General features: G+C 45.0%; 6 non-coding genes across 6 annotated transcripts; all 6 read left to right on the forward strand.

Moving 5' to 3' along the window:
- The first annotated feature begins 1,533 nt into the window (after nt 1-1,533).
- On the forward strand, nt 1,534-1,620 carry trnar-ucu (transfer RNA arginine (anticodon UCU)). The gene is given in 2 exon segments: nt 1,534-1,570; nt 1,585-1,620. It is a non-coding gene; the product is annotated as a tRNA-Arg (tRNA).
- Nucleotides 1,621-5,472: 3,852 nt separating this feature from the next.
- trnar-ucu (transfer RNA arginine (anticodon UCU)) lies at nt 5,473-5,559 on the forward strand. The gene is given in 2 exon segments: nt 5,473-5,509; nt 5,524-5,559. It is a non-coding gene; the product is annotated as a tRNA-Arg (tRNA).
- Nucleotides 5,560-7,435: 1,876 nt separating this feature from the next.
- trnar-ucu (transfer RNA arginine (anticodon UCU)) lies at nt 7,436-7,522 on the forward strand. Its single transcript is given in 2 exon segments — nt 7,436-7,472; nt 7,487-7,522. It is a non-coding gene; the product is annotated as a tRNA-Arg (tRNA).
- A 6,326-nt stretch (nt 7,523-13,848) lies between these two features.
- Nucleotides 13,849-13,922, forward strand: trnat-agu (transfer RNA threonine (anticodon AGU)). The gene has a single exon. It is a non-coding gene; the product is annotated as a tRNA-Thr (tRNA).
- Nucleotides 13,923-15,650: 1,728 nt separating this feature from the next.
- trnat-agu (transfer RNA threonine (anticodon AGU)) lies at nt 15,651-15,724 on the forward strand. The gene has a single exon. It is a non-coding gene; the product is annotated as a tRNA-Thr (tRNA).
- A 1,726-nt stretch (nt 15,725-17,450) lies between these two features.
- On the forward strand, nt 17,451-17,524 carry trnat-agu (transfer RNA threonine (anticodon AGU)). Its single transcript has one exon. It is a non-coding gene; the product is annotated as a tRNA-Thr (tRNA).
- Nucleotides 17,525-18,077: the final 553 nt, after the last annotated feature.

Genomic DNA, 18,077 nt, shown 5'->3' on the forward strand with positions numbered 1-18,077 from the left:
TGTGGGCTTAGGTCATGGCAGGGTGTGTTGCTTTAAGGCAGGATTTCTGCTCAGTTGTCAAGTGGTTTCCACAGGTAGACACTTGTCCATGGAGCTCAAGCAAGATAGCTCTATCCCTGCTATGAATGTGTATAAACCGTGACGTTTTCATTTGCAAGAATTTAAACATATTCTGAGTAGCCTTGGACCAATTGCCGTCAACAGATGTTTGCTTCCACACAAGTGTGACTTTTCTGCTTTACTGACTCACTTTTGGTCAAATGTAAATGAGGACAATGGCTGTCAATGAACAAGTACATAGACTACTTAAAAAAAGAACAACTATGTCAACAACTAAGTCAAGCACTTAATCCAATGTTTGACTCGCACGCCTCTCATATGTGTATGCATGGTTCAAGTCAAACTGGGACTAAGTGTTCCTTTTAATTTTTTAAGCAGTGTTTATATATATATATATATATATATATATATATATATATATATATATTTATATAGATATTTTTTTCTTTTCGTGCACTGTATGCCATTTGCAGATATATACCATACAGTGTGTTTGTAGTTTGCCAACAATTGTTCATCTTTGCAAGGCTGAAATCTACTGCAACAGGCACGATCTTTGTCTGCAATGAACTTGGAACAACCTGAGATGAAACACCATGACTGGCAGATATGGTGTGTTCTGTGGAGCATGGTATAGCACTGTGGGACTTCATTTAAACTCCTATCGAGCTGCACGCCAGTGGAGACAACCTTAGCCCGAGAGTCAAGTTCCTGTCCCACAGCTTATCAGGTACGAGTTTGAGGTTTTAAGTGTGGGGCCATTATTGTGCTGTGGCTTAGTTGGTTAAAGCGCCTGTCTAGTAAACAGGAGATCCTGGGTTCAAATCCCAGCAGTGCTTCTTGTTGTGACTTAAGGTTACACAATCTGCAAGCTTTCTGATTAACCTAGATTAGTGTCCCACCTTGTGTATCCTTAGTGCTGTCAACATTTCAATCTTGTCTTGCGCTCCATTGATTTTTGAAATACAACTTGACTTGTGGTTGTGATTATTCACGTGTTGGGGAATAATCACAACCTGTACTGATGTCTCAGATTTGTAGGACCTTACACCACAAAATGTGCAATGCACGGGGAGGAGGAGATACCTTATTTAATATGTTATCTAGAGCTTACTCTAATGTGTATATGAATAGGTCTTCATGCTACTGTGTAATCTGAGCAGTGCCTAGTGCAACAATCACCTGGTGGTGCGAGAGCTATCCCTTTTCTGCCTTTTTTACAGCCAGAGATGAATAACCTTCCAAACCAGACAGGGCTAGACAGGGTGGCAAATTCCATGGTGAATCAAGGCATTCTGTCCACGCTGTTGACAGCTTGTGGGTTCAGCTCCTGCCATAGTTGTTTGCATTTAGTGGAATTTGATTGTTGGCAACAGAAAAGCATCTGCCTCATGAACTTGACCATGCAAGTTCTACGCCTTCCATGAGTCTGGGGCAGCCTGAAATGAAACACCCCAGACAGCTCCCTCGGTTGGCTCTGTGGCGCAATGGATAGCGCATTGGACTTCTAGGCTCAGGTGAGCTATTCAAAGGTTGCGGGTTCGAGTCCCGCCAGAGTCGAATGCTTGTCACCTTCTTTTCATCCACACACCACATCTAAGATGAAATCCGTGGTCAGGAATCCCACTTTCCTTTCCGATGGAGGAAATCTTGGCATTGCAAGCAATCTTATGTCTTGTCCAGGAGAGTCTCTGTTAAAAGTGCTGGGTCTTGCCCGAGGTGCCAGCCAGGCCTTTGGCACTGTGGCTTAGCTGGTGAAAGTGCCTGCCTTGTAAACAGCAGATCCTAGGTTCAATTCCCAGCAGTGCCTGTTGTGAGTTTCTTCTCTTGGTATGTCAGATGAGGTGTGGGTCCAACTCCATAAGGAACTCAAGGCTTAAGTGCCTGTGTTAACAGCTTGTGGGCTTAGGTCATGGCAGGGTGTGTTGCTTTCAGGCAGGATTTCTGCTCAGTTGTCAAGTGGTTTCCACAGGTAGACACTTGTCCATGGAGCTCAAGCAGGATAGCTCTATCCCTGCTACGAAAGTGAATAAACCGTGATGTTTTCATTTGCAAGAATTTAAACATATTCTGAGTAGCCTTGGACCAATTGCCGTCAACAGATGTTTGCTTCCACACAAGTGTGACTTTTCTGCTTTACTGACTCACTTTTGGTCAAATGTAAATGAGGACAATGGCTGTTAATGAACAAGTACATAAACTACTTAAAAAAAGAACAACTATGTCAACAACGAAGTCAAGCACTTAATCCAATGTTTGACTCGCACGCCTCTCATATGTGTATGCATGGTTCAAGTCAAACTGGGACTAAGTGTTCCTTTTAATTTTTTAAGCAGTGTTTATATATATATATATATATATATTTATTTATATAGATATTTTTTTCTTTTCATGCACTGTATGCCATTTGCAGATATATACCATACAGTGTGTTTGTAGTTTGCCAACAGTTGTTCATCTTTGCAAGGCTGAAATCTACTGCAACAGGCACGATCTTTGTCTACAATGAACTTGGAACAACCTGAGATAAAACACCATGACTGGCAGATATGGTGTGTTCTGTGGAGCATGGTATAGCACTGTGGGACTTCATTTAAACTCCTATCGAGCTGCACGCCAGTGGAGACAACCTTAGCCCGAGAGTCAAGTTCCTGTCCCGCAGCTTATCAGGTACGAGTTTGAGGTTTTAAGTGTGGGGCCATTGTTGTCCTGTGGCGCTGTGGCTCAGTTGGTTAAAGCGCCTGCCTAGTGAACAGGAGATCCAGGGTTCGATTCCCAGCAGTGCCTCTCGCTGTGACTTAAGGTCACACAATCTGTAAGCTTTCTGATTAACCTAGATTAGAGACCCACCTTGTGTCTCCTTAGTGCTGTCAACATTTCAATCCTGCCTTGCGCTCCATTGATTTTTGAAATACAACTTGACTTGTGGTTGTGATTATTCACGTTTTGGGGAATAATCACAACCTGTACTGATGTCTCAGATTTGTAGGACCTTACACCACAAAATGTGCAATGCACGGGGAGGAGGAGATACCTTATTTAATATGTTATCTAGAGCTTACTCTAATGTGTATATGAATAGGTCTTCATGCTACTGTGTAATCTGAGCAGTGCCTAGTGCAACAATCACCTGGTGGTGCGAGAGCTATCCCTTTTTTGCCTTTTTTACAGCCAGAGATGAATAACCTTCCAAACCAGACAGGGCTAGACAGGGTGGCAAATTCCATGGTGAAATCAAGGCATTCTGTCCACGCTGTTGACAGCTTGTGGGTTCAGCTCCTGCCATAGTTGTTTGCATTTAGTGGAATTTGATTGTTGGCAACAGAAAAGCATCTGCCTCATGAACTTGACCATGCAAGTTCTACGCCTTCCATGAGTCTGGGGCAGCCTGAAATGAAACACCCCAGACAGCTCCCTCGGTTGGCTCTGTGGCACAATGGATAGCGCATTGGTCTTCTAGGCTCAGGTGAGCTATTCAAAGGTTGCGGGTTCGAGTCCCGCCAGAGTCGAATGCTTGTCACCTTCTTTTCATCCACACACCACATCTAAGATGAAATCCGTGGTCAGGAATCCCACTTTCCTTTCCGATGGAGGAAATCTTGGCATTGCAAGCAATCTTATGTCTTGTCCAGGAGAGTCTCTGTTAAAAGTGCTGGGTCTTGCCCGAGGTGCCAGCCAGGCCTTTGGCACTGTGGCTTAGCTGGTGAAAGTGCCTGCCTTGTAAACAGCAGATCCTAGGTTCAATTCCCAGCAGTGCCTGTTGTGAGTTTCTTCTCTTGGTATGCCAAATGAGGTGTGGGTCCAACTCTATAAGGAACTTAAGGCTTAAGTGCCTGTGTTAACAGCTTGTGGGCTTAGGTCATGGCAGGGTGTGTTGCTTTCAGGCAGGATTTCTGCTCAGTTGTCAAGTGGTTTCCACAGGTAGACACTTGTCCATGGAGCTCAAGCAAGATAGCTCTATCCCTGCTACGAAAGTGAATAAACCGTGACGTTTTCATTTGCAAGAATTTAAACATATTCTGAGTAGCCTTGGACCAATTGCCGTCAACAGATGTTTGCTTCCACACAAGTGTGACTTTTCTGCTTTACTGACTCACTTTTGGTCAAATGTAAATGAGGACAATGGCTGTTAATGAACAAGTACATAAACTACTTAAAAAAAGAACAACTATGTCAACAACGAAGTCAAGCACTTAATCCAATGTTTGACTCGCACGCCTCTCATATGTGTATGCATGGTTCAAGTCAAACTGGGACTAAGTGTTCCTTTTAATTTTTTAAGCAGTGTTTATATATATATATATATATATATATATATATATATATATATATATATATGTGTTTATATTTATTTATATAGATATTTTTTTCTTTTCATGCACTGTATGCCATTTGCAGATATATACCATACAGTGTGTTTGTAGTTTGCCAACAGTTGTTCATCTTTGCAAGGCTGAAATCTACTGCAACAGGCACGATCTTTGTCTACAATGAACTTGGAACAACCTGAGATGAAACACCATGACTGGCAGATATGGTGTGCTCTGTGGAGCATGGTATAGCACTGTGGGACTTCATTTAAACTCCTATCGAGCTGCACGCCAGTGGAGACAACCTTAGCCCGAGAGTCAAGTTCCTGTCCCGCAGCTTATCAGGTACGAGTTTGAGGTTTTTTGGGGGGGAGTTTGAGTTGGGGCCATTGTTGTCCTGTGGCTCAGTTGGTTAAAGCGCCTGCCTAGTAAACAGGAGATCCAGGGTTCGATTCCCAGCAGTGCCTCTCGCTGTGACTTAAGGTCACACAATCTGTAAGCTTTCTGATTAACCTAGATTAGAGACCCACCTTGTGTATCCTTAGTGCTGTCAACATTTCAATCCTGCCTTGCGCTCCATCGATTTTTGAAATACAACTTGACTTGTGGTTGTGATTATTCACGTTTTGGGGAATAATCACAACCTGTACTGATGTCTCAGATTTGTAGGACCTTACACCACAAAATGTGCAATGCACGGGGAGGAGGAGATACCTTATTTAATATGTTATCTAGAGCTTACTCTAATGTGTATATGAATAGGTCTTCATGCTACTGTGTAATCTGAGCAGTGCCTAGTGCAACAATAACCTGGTGGTGCGAGAGCTATCCCTTTTTTGCCTTTTTTACAGCCAGAGATGAATAACCTTCCAAACCAGACAGGGCTAGACAGGGTGGCAAATTCCATGGTGAAATCAAGGCATTCTGTCCACGCTGTTGACAGCTTGTGGGTTCAGCTCCTGCCATAGTTGTTTGCATTTAGTGGAATTTGATTGTTGGCAACAGAATAGCATCTGCCTCATGAACTTGACCATGCAAGTTCTACGCCTTCCATGAGTCTGGGGCAGCCTGAAATGAAACACCCCAGACAGCTCCCCCGGTTGGCTCTGTGGCGCAATGGATAGCGCATTGGACTTCTAGGCTCAGGTGAGCTATTCAAAGGTTGCGGGTTCGAGTCCCGCCAGAGTCGAATGCTTGTCACCTTCTTTTCATCCACACACCACATCTAAGATGAAATCCGTGGTCAGGAATCCCACTTTCCTTTCCGATGGAGGAAATCTTGGCATTGCAAGCAATCTTATGTCTTGTCCAGGAGAGTCTCTGTTAAAAGTGCTGGGTCTTGCCCGAGGTGCCAGCCAGGCCTTTGGCACTGTGGCTTAGCTGGTGAAAGTGCCTGCCTTGTAAACAGCAGATCCTAGGTTCAATTCCCAGCAGTTCCTCTTGTGAGTTTCTTCTCTTGGTATGTCAGATGAGGTGTGGGTCCAACTCCATAAGGAACTCAAGGCTTAAGTGCCTGTGTTAACAGCTTGTGGGCTTAGGTCATGGCAGGGTGTGTTGCTTTAAGGCAGGATTTCTGCTCAGTTGTCAAGTGGTTTCCACAGGTAGACACTTGTCCATGGAGCTCAAGCAAGATAGCTCTATCCCTGCTATGAATGTGTATAAACCGTGACGTTTTCATTTGCAAGAATTTAAACATATTCTGAGTAGCCTTGGACCAATTGCCGTCAACAGATGTTTGCTTCCACACAAGTGTGACTTTTCTGCTTTACTGACTCACTTTTGGTCAAATGTAAATGAGGACAATGGCTGTCAATGAACAAGTACATAGACTACTTAAAAAAAGAACAACTATGTCAACAACTAAGTCAAGCACTTAATCCAATGTTTGACTCGCACGCCTCTCATATGTGTATGCATGGTTCAAGTCAAACTGGGACTAAGTGTTCCTTTTAATTTTTTAAGCAGTGTTTATATATATATATATATATATATATATATATATATATATATATATATATTTATATAGATATTTTTTTCTTTTCGTGCACTGTATGCCATTTGCAGATATATACCATACAGTGTGTTTGTAGTTTGCCAACAATTGTTCATCTTTGCAAGGCTGAAATCTACTGCAACAGGCACGATCTTTGTCTGCAATGAACTTGGAACAACCTGAGATGAAACACCATGACTGGCAGATATGGTGTGTTCTGTGGAGCATGGTATAGCACTGTGGGACTTCATTTAAACTCCTATCGAGCTGCACGCCAGTGGAGACAACCTTAGCCCGAGAGTCAAGTTCCTGTCCCACAGCTTATCAGGTACGAGTTTGAGGTTTTAAGTGTGGGGCCATTATTGTGCTGTGGCTTAGTTGGTTAAAGCGCCTGTCTAGTAAACAGGAGATCCTGGGTTCAAATCCCAGCAGTGCTTCTTGTTGTGACTTAAGGTTACACAATCTGCAAGCTTTCTGATTAACCTAGATTAGTGTCCCACCTTGTGTATCCTTAGTGCTGTCAACATTTCAATCTTGTCTTGCGCTCAATTGATTTTTGAAATACAACTTGACTTGTGGTTGTGATTATTCACGTGTTGGGGAATAATCACAACCTGTACTGATGTCTCAGATTTGTAGGACCTTACACCACAAAATGTGCAATGCACGGGGAAGAGGAGATACCTTATTTAATATGTTATCTAGAGCTTACTCTAATGTGTATATGAATAGGTCTTCATGCTACTGTGTAATCTGAGCAGTTCCTAGTGCAACAATCACCTGGTAGTGCGAGAGCTATCCCTTTTCTGCCTTTTTTACAGCCAGAGATGAATAACCTTCCAAACCAGACAGGGCTAGACAGGGTGGCAAATTCCATGGTGAAATCAAGGCATTCTGTCCACGCTGTTGACAGCTTGTGGGTTCAGCTCCTGCCATAGTTGTTTGCATTTAGTGGAATTTGATTGTTGGCAACAGAAAAGCATCTGCCTCATGAACTTGACCATGCAAGTTCTACGCCTTCCATGAGTCTGGGGCAGCCTGAAATGAAACACCCCAGACAGCTCCCTCGGTTGGCTCTGTGGCGCAATGGATAGCGCATTGGACTTCTAGGCTCAGGTGAGCTATTCAAAGGTTGCGGGTTCGAGTCCCGCCAGAGTCGAATGCTTGTCACCTTCTTTTCATCCACACACCACATCTAAGATGAAATCCGTGGTCAGGAATCCCACTTTCCGATGGAGGAAATCTTGGCATTGCAAGCAGTCTTATGTCTTGTCCAGGAGACTCTCTGTTAAAAGTGCTGGTTCTTGCCCGAGGTGCCAACCAGGCCTTTGGCACTGTGGCTTAGCTGGTGAAAGTGCCTGCCTTGTAAACAGCAGATCCTAGGTTCAATTCCCAGCAGTGCCTGTTGTGAGTTTCTTCTCTTGGTATGTCAGATGAGGTGTGGGTCCAACTCCATAAGGAACTCAAGGCTTAAGTGCCTGTGTTAACAGCTTGTGGGCTTAGGTCATGGCAGGGTGTGTTGCTTTCAGGCAGGATTTCTGCTCAGTTGTCAAGTGGTTTCCACAGGTAGACACTTGTCCATGGAGCTCAAGCAGGATAGCTCTATCCCTGCTACGAAAGTGAATAAACCGTGATGTTTTCATTTGCAAGAATTTAAACATATTCTGAGTAGCCTTGGACCAATTGCCGTCAACAGATGTTTGCTTCCACACAAGTGTGACTTTTCTGCTTTACTGACTCACTTTTGGTCAAATGTAAATGAGGACAATGGCTGTCAATGAACAAGTACATAGACTACTTAAAAAAAGAACAACAATGTCAACAACTAAGTCAAGCACTTAATCCAATGTTTGACTCGCACGCCTCTCATATGTGTATGCATGGTTCAAGTCAAACTGGGACTAAGTGTTCCTTTTAATTTTTTAAGCAGTGTTTATATATATATATATATATATATATATATATATATATATATATATATATATAACACCATGACTGGCAGATATGGTGTGCTCTGTGGAGCATGGTATAGCACTGTGGGACTTCATTTAAACTCCTATCGAGCTGCACGCCAGTGGAGACAACCTTAGCCCGAGAGTCAAGTTCCTGTCCCGCAGCTTATCAGGTACGAGTTTGAGGTTTTAGGTGTGGGGCCAAGGTATTCCTGTGGCGCTGTGGCTTAGTTGGTTAAAGCGCCTGTCTGGTTCAAATCCCAGCAGTGCCTCTCGCTGTGACTTAAGGTCACACAATCTGCAAGCTTTCTGATTAACCTAGATTAGAGTCCCACCTTGTGTATCCTTAGTGCTGTCAACATTTCAATCTTGTCTTGCGCTCCATTGATTTTTGAAATACAACTTGACTTGTGGTTGTGATTATTCACGTGTTGGGGAATAATCACAACCTGTACTGATGTCTCAGATTTGTAGGACCTTACACCACAAAATGTGCAATGCACGGGGAGGAGGAGATACCTCAAATTCAAATTTTATTTGTCACATACACAAACATACACAGTACGAAATGTAGTGAAATGCATTATACGACTGCCATTGACCCTAAAAGAGAGTTAAATTTTACAAATAAGAAATAAATATGAATAAAAGAAATACGATAGAAATTAAATTAAAAAATTAAATTAAACTAGGAAGAATAGAACTAAAAATAAAAATAGAAATGTGCTAGGAAAAAAATAGAACTAGAAATAAAAATAGAAATATGATGTACAAAATAGAAATATACTGTGCAAATTGAAATATACTGTACGGTGTGTGCAAATATGCATAGAGCAAAGTGTCTTAGTGCAGAGGTTATTAAAGTGTCTTTGTGCACTGGTCCAGGATGTAAACGTAAAACTGTAAAATGTAGTGTAGTTGTGAAGGTAGGTGTGCAAGGTTATTAAAGTGTCTTTGTGCAATGGTCCAGGATGTAACGTACGACATGTAGTGTATATATGAAGGAAGGTGAGCGTGTAATTGTCCATAGTGTTCATGGATGTAAGAAGATTGATAGATTTGACCAATTATGAAAATATTGTGTAGTTCTGCATAGTGGTGTGGTTGTGGTTGAGAGACCTTATCGCCTGCGGGAAGAAGCTCCTCCTCAGTCTCTCTGTGTTGGCCTTCAAGGAGCGGAATCGCTTCCCAGACCGCAACAGAGTAAACAGTCCGTTATTGGGGTGGCTGAGGTCCTTCACGATCTTCCTGGCCTTGGTCAAGCACCGCTTGCTGTAAATCGATTGCAGGTCAGGGAGCTCGATGCGGATGATGCGCTCAGCTGATCGCACCACCCTCTGTAGAGCTCGTCTGTCCTGCATGGTGCTGTTCCCGAACCAGGTCGTGATATTTCCCGTCAGGATGCTCTCGATGGTGCAGGAGTAGAAGTTCCTGAGCACCTTGGAGGGCAGTCTAAAGTCTCTCAAGCGTCTGAGGTGATAGAGACGCTGTCGGGCCTTTTTTACCACGGTGTTGATGTGACAGGACCATGCCAGGTCCTGCGTGATGTGAACACCGAGGTATCTGAAGCTGTCCACTCTCTCCACTGGGCTCCTGTTGATGACGGGGGTCTGGTAGTTCCTCACCTGCTTTGTACTAAAGTCCACTATCAGCTCCTTTGTCTTACTGACGTTCAGGAGGAGATTGTTTCTCTGGCACCAGTTCTCCAGATTTCCAACCTCCTCCAGGTAGGCCGTCTCATCGTTGTTCGTGATCAGGCCCACCACAACAGTGTCGTCAGCAAACTTGATGATGGTGGTGGAGCTGGTAGTGGCCACGCAGTCGTGGGTGTACAGAGAGTACAGCAGGGGGCTCAGAACACAACCCTGGGGGGCTCCAGTGCTGAGAGTGAGGGAGGCTGAGACATGTCCGCCCATCCTTACTGCCTGTGGTCTGCCAGTTAGGAAGTTGGAGATCCACTGACACATAGATGAGCTGAGTCCCAGGTGCTCCAGCTTGGTGGTAAGTGTGGAGGGAATTATGGTATTAAATGCAGAACTGTAGTCGATGAAGAGCATTTTCACATAATTCCCCCTCCGAGTGTCCAGGTGAGTGAGAGATGTATGGAGGAGATGAGAGATTGCATCGTCCGTGGAACGGTTTGGACGATAAGCAAACTGTAGTGGGTCGAGTGTGTCTGGTAGTGAAGAGATGATGAAGTCTCTGACCAGGCGTTCAAAGCACTTCATCACTACTGAAGTGAGGGCTACAGGGCGATAATCATTGAGGGAAGCAGGTTGAGGTTTCTTTGGGACAGGAACAATAATGGACTCTTTGAAGCATGTGGGGATCACCGACTGAGATAAAGAGATGTTAAATATCTCAGTGAACACAGGTGCTAGCTGGTCTGCGCAGGCTTTGAGAATACGGCCTGAGATGCCGTCTGGTCCTGCTGCTTTCCTGGTGTTCACTCTCTTGAAGGCTCTCCTCACGTCATGCTCGGTGATGATGAACGCGCTTCCGGTGCTGGCAGTGACTTCCTGTCTGCAGCCGTTAGCGCCGCTAGCATTAGCATCGCTAGCGTCCTTAGCTGCAGCCTCGAAGCGAGCATAGAAAGTGTTCAGCTCGTCTGCCAGAGACACGTCTGCGTTTATCATACCGGATGTTGGTGCTTTATAATCCGTTATTGTCCTTAGTCCCTGCCACAGGCTCCTAGAGTCACTCTGTTGGAGCTGTGACTCTAGTTTCCTCCCGTAGCGCTGCTTCGCCTCTTTCACCGCCTTCCGGACGCTGTATGACGCAGGCTTGTACGGTTCCATGTCCCCCGACGCGAGTCCCGTGTTGTAGGCAGCGGTGCGAGATCTCAGAGCGTCGCGGATGGTTTTATCCACCCACGGCTTCTGGTTGGGAAACGTTTTAATAGTCTTTTTTTCTACGGTATCGTCCGCTAATTTCCCGATGAATCCCACAACCGCTTCCGTAAACACGCTGACGTCACCATCGGAGCTGTTTCTGAACATGTCCCAGTCTGCGTCATCGAGTGCGTCCTGTAACGCGGCCACCGATTGGTCCGTCCAGCGTGCGACCTCCCTCTGAACCGGAACTTCCTGTTTCAGCCTTTGTTTGTATTTTGGCATGAGGAAGATGGCGGCATGGTCGGATTTACCAAACGGTGGACAAGATTGTGCCTTGTAACCGTCCTTGACTGTGGTGTAGCAATGATCCAGTGTCCTTTCGCCCCTGGTGGGGCAGGTGATGTGCTGATAAAAGTTTGGCGCTGCACGTTTGAGGTTGGCACTATTAAAGTCCCCCGCCACAATAAGCGCAGCGTCCCGGTGTTGTGTCTGGTGCTGTGTGAGTGCCTCATGCAGCTCGCATAAGGCAGTGTCCGTGTCCGCTTGTGGTGGAATATAAACGGCGCTGATTATGACCGATGTAAACTCCCGAGGAAGGTAAAAAGGACGACACATGATGGACAGTAGTTCCAGGTTTGGTGTGCAGGAGCGTGTGAGAGGAACAACGCTCGCGCTGTTGCACCAGCTGCTGTTCACCATTAAACACACGCCGCCTCCCCTTGACTTCCCCGAGTCCCGCGTCCTGTCCATGCGGTGAACCGAGAAGAACTCGGCCGGCTGGATGGCGTGGTCCGGCACCGCTGGGTTCAGCCATGTCTCGGTGAAGCAGAGGAGATTGCAGTCCCGAATGTCTCTCTGGAACTTTACCCTGGCCCTGAGGTCATCGAGCTTGTTTTCCAGTGACTGGACGTTGGCGAGCAGGATGCTAGGCAGAGGTGTGCGGTGTGCACGGGCTCTCAGCCTGTTCCTGACGCCGGCTCGTTTCCCTCGGGGCCGCCGCTTCGCGTCGCGTCCTTTGTTGTCCCTCAGGATCTCACTCGGCCAGCTCGGATCCGGAGTTAAAAACGTCGAATTGTGAGTACATTGTATACCAATAGAAACAAGAGTGTCTCTATCATAACTAATGTACCCCATGGTGGTAATTTTGCCGGTTTTAAAACGCTGTAAACTAACTTAAAGAACAAAAACAAAGAAAAGGTGGTCGGAGCAGTCGTGACGGCAGCCGACCTCACCGGCGCCATCTTCCATACCTTATTTAATATGTTATCTAGAGCTTACTCTAATGTGTATATGAATAGGTCTTCATGCTCCTGTGTAATCTGAGCAGTGCCTAGTGCAACAATCACCTGGTGGTGCGAGAGCTATCCCTTTTCAGCCTTTTTTACAGCCAGAGATGAATAACCTTCCAAACCAGACAGGGCTAGACAGGGTGGCAAATTCCATGGTGAAATCAAGGCATTCTGTCCACGCTGTTGACAGCTTGTGGGTTCAGCTCCTGCCATAGTTGTTTGCATTTAGTGGAATTTGATTGTTGGCAACAGAAAAGCATCTGCCTCATGAACTTGACCATGCAAGTTCTACGCCTTCCATGAGTCTTGGGCAGCCTGAAATGAAACACCCCAGACAGCTCCCTCGGGTGGCTCTGTGGCGCAATGGATAGCGCATTGGACTTCTAGGCTCAGGTGAGCTATTCAAAGGTTGCGGGTTCGAGTCCTGCCAGAGTTGAATGCTTGTCACCTTCTTTTCATCCACATATAAGATGAAATCCGTGGTCAAGAATCACACTTTCCTTTCCGATGGAGGAAATCTTGGCCTTGCGAGCAATGTTATGTCTTGTCCAGGAGACTCTCTGTTAAAAGTGCTGGGTCTTGCCCGAGGTGCCAGCCAGGCCTTTGGCACTGTGGCTTTGCTGGTGAAAGTGCCTGCCTTGTAAACAGCAGATCCTAGGTTCAATTCCCAGCAGTGCCTGTTGTGAGTTTCTTCTCTTGGTATGCCAGATGAGGTGTGGGTCCAACTCCATAAGGAACTCAAGGCTTAAGTGCCTGTGTTAACAGCTTGTGGGCTTAGGTCATGGCAGGGTGTGTTGCTTTCAGGCAGGATTTCTGCTCAGTTGTCAAGTGGTTTCCACAGGTAGACACTTGTCCATGGAGCTCAAGCAAGATAGCTCTATCCCTGCTACGAAAGTGAATAAACCGTGACGTTTTCATTTGCAAGAATTTAAACATATTCTGAGTAGCCTTGGACCAATTGCCGTCAACAGATGTTTGCTTCCACACAAGTGTGACTTTTCTGCTTTACTGACTCACTTTTGGTCAAATGTAAATGAGGACAATGGCTGTCAATGAACAAGTACATAGATTACTTAAAAAAAGAACAACTATGTCAACAACTAAGTCAAGCACTTAATTCAATGTTTGACTCGCACGCCTCTCATATGTGTATGCATGGTTCAAGTCAAACTGGGACTAAGTGTTCCTTTTAATTTTTTAAGTTTTTATATATAAAAATATATATAAAACACCATGACTGGCAGATATGGTGTGCTCTGTGAAGCATGGTATAGCACTGTGGGACTTCATTTAAACTCCTATTGAGCTGCACGCCAGTGGAGACAACCTTAGCCCGAGAGTCAAGTTCCTGTCTCGCAGCTTATCAGGTACGAGTTTGAGGTTTTAAGTGTGGGACCAGCGTTGTCCCGTGGCGCTGTGGCTCAGTTGGTTAAAGCGCCTGTCTAGTAAACAGGAGATCCTGGGTTCGAATCCCAGCAGTGCCTCTCGCTGTGACTTAAGGTCACACAAGCCGCAAGCTTTCTGATTAACCTAGATTAGAGTCCCACCTTGTGTATCCTTAGTGCTGTCAACATTTCAATCTTGTCTTGCGCTTCATTGATTTTTGAAATACAACTTGACTTGTGGTTGTGATTATTCACGTGTTGGGGAATAATCACAACCTGTACTGATGTCTCAGATTTGTAGGACCTTACACCACAAAATGTGCAATGCACGGGGAAGAGGAGATACCTTATTTAATATGTTATCTAGAGCTTACTCTAATGTGTATATGAATAGGTCTTCATGCTCCTGTGTAATCTGAGCAGTGCCTAGTGCAACAATCACATGGTGGTGCGAGAGCTATCCCTTTTCTGCCTTTTTTACAGCCAGAGATGAATAACCTTCCAAACCAGACAGGGCTAGACAGGGTGGCAAATTCCATGGTGAAATCAAGGCATTCTGTCCATGCTGTTGACAGCTTGTGGGTTCAGCTCCTGCCATAGTTGTTTGCATTTAGTGGAATTTGATTGTTGGCAACAGAAAAGCATCTGCCTCATGAACTTGACCATGCAAGTTCTACGCCTTCCATGAGTCTTGGGCAGCCTGAAATGAAACACCCCAGACAGCTCCCTCGGTTGGCTCTGTGGCGCAATGGATAGCCCATTGGACTTCTAGGCTCAGGTGAGCTATTCAAAGGTTGCGGGTTGGAGTCCCGCCAGAGTCGAATGCTTGTCACCTTCTTTTCATCCACACACCACATATAAGATGAAATCCGTGGTCAAGAATCACACTTTCCTTTCCGATGGAGGAAATCTTGGCCTTGCGAGCAATGTTATGTCTTGTCCAGGAGACTCTCTGTTAAAAGTGCTGGGTCTTGCCCGAGGTGCCAGCCAGGCCTTTGGCACTGTGGCTTCGCTGGTGAAAGTGCCTGCCTTGTAAACAGCAGATCCTAGGTTCAATTCCCAGCAGTGCCTGTTGTGAGTTTCTTCTCTTGGTATGCCAGATGAGGTGTGGGTCCAACTCCATAAGGAACTCAAGGCTTAAGTGCCTGTGTTAACAGCTTGTGGGCTTAGGTCATGGCAGGGTGTGTTGCTTTCAGGCAGGATTTCTGCTCAGTTGTCAAGTGGTTTCCACAGGTAGACACTTGTCCATGGAGCTCAAGCAAGATAGCTCTATCCCTGCTACGAAAGTGAATAAACCGTGACGTTTTCATTTGCAAGAATTTAAACATATTCTGAGTAGCCTTGGACCAATTGCCGTCAACAGATGTTTGCTTCCACACAAGTGTGACTTTTCTGCTTTACTGACTCACTTTTGGTCAAATGTAAATGAGGACAATGGCTGTCAATGAACAAGTACATAGATTACTTAAAAAAAGAACAACTATGTCAACAACTAAGTCAAGCACTTAATTCAATGTTTGACTCGCACGCCTCTCATATGTGTATGCATGGTTCAAGTCAAACTGGGACTAAGTGTTCCTTTTAATTTTTTAAGCAGTGTTTATATATATATATATATATATATATATATATATATATATATAAAACACCATGACTGGCAGATATGGTGTGCTCTGTGAAGCATGGTATAGCACTGTGGGACTTCATTTAAACTCCTATTGAGCTGCGCGCCAGTGGAGACAACCTTAGCCCGAGAGTCAAGTTCATGTCCCGCAGCTTATCAGGTACGAGTTTGAGGTTTTAAGTGTGGGGCTAGTGTTGTCCCGTGGCGCTGTGGCTTAGTTGGTTAAAGCGCCTGTCTAGTAAACAGGAGATCCTGGGTTCGAATCCCAGCAGTGCCTCTCGCTGTGACTTAAGGTCACACAATCTGCAAGCTTTCTGATTAACCTAGATTAGAGTCCCACCTTGTGTATCCTTAGTGCTGTCAACATTTCAATCTTGTCTTGCGCTCCATTGATTTTTGAAATACAACTTGACTTGTGGTTGTGATTATTCACGTGTTGGGGAATAATCACAACCTGTACTGATGTCTCAGATTTGTAGGACCTTACACCACAAAATGTGCAATGCACGGGGAGGAGGAGATACCTTATTTAATATGTTATCTAGAGCTTACTCTAATGTGTATATGAATAGGTCTTCATGCTCCTGTGTAATCTGAGCAGTGCCTAGTGCAACAATCACCTGGTGGTGCGAGAGCTATCCCTTTTCTGCCTTTTTTACAGCCAGAGATGAATAACCTTCCAAACCAGACAGGGCTAGACAGGGTGGCAAATTCCATGGTGAAATCAAGGCATTCTGTCCACGCTGTTGACAGCTTGTGGGTTCAGCTCCTGCCATAGTTGTTTGCATTTAGTGGAATTTGATTGTTGGCAACAGAAAAGCATCTGCCTCATGAACTTGACCATGCAAGTTCTACGCCTTCCATGAGTCTTGGGCAGCCTGAAATGAAACACCCCAGACAGCTCCCTCGGTTGGCTCTGTGGCGCAATGGATAGCGCATTGGACTTCTAGGCTCAGGTGAGCTATTCAAAGGTTGCGGGTTCGAGTCCTGCCAGAGTCGAATGCTTGTCACCTTCTTTTCATCCACACACCACATATAAGATGAAATCCGTGGTCAAAAATCACACTTTCCTTTCCGATGGAGGAAATCTTGGCCTTGCGAGCAATGTTATGTCTTGTCCAGGAGACTCTCTGTTAAAAGTGCTGGGTCTTGCCCGAGGTGCCAGCCAGGCCTTTGGCACTGTGGCTTCGCTGGTGAAAGTGCCTGCCTTGTAAACAGCAGATCCTAGGTTCAATTCCCAGCAGCGCCTGTTGTGAGTTTCTTCTCTTGGTATGCCAGATGAGGTGTGGGTCCAACTCCATAAGGAACTCAAGGCTTAAGTGCCTGTGTTAACAGCTTGTGGGCTTAGGTCATGGCAGGGTGTGTTGCTTTCAGGCAGGATTTCTGCTCAGTTGTCAAGTGGTTTCCACAGGTAGACACTTGTCCATGGAGCTCAAGCAAGATAGCTCTATCCCTGCTACGAAAGTGAATAAACCGTGACGTTTTCATTTGCAAGAATTTAAACATATTCTGAGTAGCCTTGGACCAATGGCCGTCAACAGATGTTTGGTTCCACACAAGTGTGACTTTTCTGCTTTACTGACTCACTTTTGGTCAAATGTAAATGAGGACAATGGCTGTCAATGAACAAGTACATAGATTACTTAAAAAAAGAACAACTATGTCAACAACTAAGTCAAGCACTTAATCCAATGTTTGACTCGCACGCCTCTCATATGTGTATGCATGGTTCAAGTCAAACTGGGACTAAGTGTTCCTTTTAATTTTTTAAGCAGTGTTTATATATATATATATATATATATATATATATATATATATATAACACCATGACTGGCAGATATGGTGTGCTCTGTGGAGCATGGTATAGCACTGTGGGACTTCATTTAAACTCCTATCGAGCTGCACGCCAGTGGAGACAACCTTAGCCCGAGAGTCAAGTTCCTGTCCCGCAGCTTATCAGGTACGAGTTTGAGGTTTTAAGTGTGGGGCCAAGGTTGTCCCGTGGCGCTGTGGCTTAGTTGGTTAAAGCGCCTGTCTAGTAAACAGGAGATCCTGGGTTCGAATCCCAGCAGTGCCTCTCGCTGTGACTTAAGGTCACACAATCTGCAAGCTTTCTGATTAACCTAGATTAGAGTCCCACCTTGTGTATCCTTAGTGCTGTCAACATTTCAATCTTGTCTTGCGCTCCATTGATTTTTGAAATACAACTTGACTTGTGGTTGTGATTATTCACGTGTTGGGGAATAATCACAACCTGTACTGATGTCTCAGATTTGTAGGACCTTACACCACAAAATGTGCAATGCACGGGGAGGAGGAGATACCTTATTTAATATGTTATCTAGAGCTTACTCTAATGTGTATATGAATAGGTCTTCATGCTCCTGTGTAATCTGAGCAGTGCCTAGTGCAACAATCACCTGGTGGTGCGAGAGCTATCCCTTTTCTGCCTTTTTTACAGCCAGAGATGAATAACCTTCCAAACCAGACAGGGCTAGACAGGGTGGCAAATTCCATGGTGAAATCAAGGCATTCTGTCCACGCTGTTGACAGCTTGTGGGTTCAGCTCCTGCCATAGTTGTTTGCATTTAGTGGAATTTGATTGTTGGCAACAGAAAAGCATCTGCCTC

The sequence above is a fragment of the Clarias gariepinus genome, chromosome 14 (assembly GCF_024256425.1).
Source record: "Clarias gariepinus isolate MV-2021 ecotype Netherlands chromosome 14, CGAR_prim_01v2, whole genome shotgun sequence".
Taxonomy (NCBI): Eukaryota; Metazoa; Chordata; class Actinopteri; order Siluriformes; family Clariidae; genus Clarias; species Clarias gariepinus.